The sequence below is a fragment of the Elephantulus edwardii genome, unplaced genomic scaffold (assembly GCF_000299155.1).
Source record: "Elephantulus edwardii isolate Elephantulus edwardi_28Jun2011 unplaced genomic scaffold, EleEdw1.0 scaffold00046, whole genome shotgun sequence".
Lineage (NCBI taxonomy): Eukaryota > Metazoa > Chordata > Mammalia > Macroscelidea > Macroscelididae > Elephantulus > Elephantulus edwardii.
The window spans coordinates 18,482,265-18,483,669 of record NW_006399796.1 but is presented as its reverse complement, the minus strand read 5'-3'; the positions used below and the strand labels follow the sequence as shown (position 1 = coordinate 18,483,669).

Sequence of the window (1,405 nt, the reverse complement as noted above, 5' to 3'; positions counted from 1 at the left end):
GACTGTGTACCCAAGTAAAAAGAAGGCTTGACAACGTCCATCTTTTCTTCATCTGTCTTGATGTTGCCTATTGACACAGTTGTGAGTTATTTTCTTGATGTTGAGACGTAATTCATATTGAAGGCTGTAGTCTTTGATCTTTTGCAAACTACTGCTTCAAGTCCTCCTCACATTGTACAAGCAAGGTAGTGTTATCTGCATAACAAAGGTTATTGATGCGTCTTCCTCCAAACTTGGTGCTACATTCTTCTTCATGGAGTCCAGATTACAAATAATTAGCTCAGCACACAGATTGGACAAGTATGGAAAAAGGATACAACTCTTCCACATGCCCTAATTGATGTTAAACTATTCAATTGCCTTTCATTCCATTCAAACAGCAGCTTCTTGGTCAAAGTATAGGTTTCATATGAGTATAATTAAGAATTCTGGAATTTCCATTCTCCTCCATGTTAGCCATAGTTTATGATGAACACAGTCAAGTACTTTTGCATAGTCAATAAATAGACATTCTTCTAGTCTCTGCTTTCAGCTAGGATCCAACTGACATCCGCAATAACATTCTTGGTGCCATGACCTTTTATTTTTTAAATTAATTTTAATGAAAGTTTACAGAAACTTAGGGTTTCCAGTCATTCATTGTTGCACACTTCTTCCTACCCACCCTCTGCCCCCAATTCACTCTTCTCCTTGAAAAGAAAGAAAAACTCTTTCATTGTTATGTAGTCCCTCCCCCCAAGTCTACTTCACTATGCAGCCTTCAATATGGACTTCTGAAATGACAAGAATACCCATTCATATATCCCTTTTATACAGTCCTCTCTCTCATTTGTTTCAATGCAATATACATCATTCCTCCCCTCCTTTTCTTTTGTCCCTCAACACTGATGTCAATCCCATTTTACAACGGTGGCCCTATGCAATATTTGTCCATTTGTGACTGGGATATTTCACTCAGCATAATGTCCTCCAGGGTCATCCATTTTGCATAATATTTCACAAGTTCCTTATTTTCAATGCTGCATAGTATTGCATTGTGTGAATATACCAGAGCTTCTCTATCCATTCACTTTTTGATGGGCACTTAATGTAGTTTCCAGCTCTTTGTATTGCAAACAAAGCCGCGATAAACATGGGTGTGCATATATCTGCTTGGGTGGCTGTTATGGTTTCTTTAGGGTACATTCCCAGTAGTGGAATTGCTGGATCAATGGTATCTCTATTTGCAACTTTTTGAGAAAGCGCCATACAGCCTTCCATAGAGGTTGTACCATTTTACACTCCCACCAACAGTGAATAAGGGCTCCAGTTTCTCCACAACCTCGCCAGCATTTGATGCTTTCTGTTCTGCTAAATTTTGCTATTCTTACTGGAGTGAGATATCTCACAACTGTTTTGATTTTCA

At 38.6% G+C, this 1,405-nt stretch overlaps 1 protein-coding gene across 1 annotated transcript in view; it reads right to left on the bottom strand.

Moving 5' to 3' along the window:
• The window catches only part of SLC27A6 (solute carrier family 27 (fatty acid transporter), member 6), a 100,611-nt gene that overhangs the window by 18,224 nt on the left and 80,982 nt on the right, over positions 1-1,405 (bottom strand). The gene's annotated exons all lie outside the window — the stretch shown is intronic.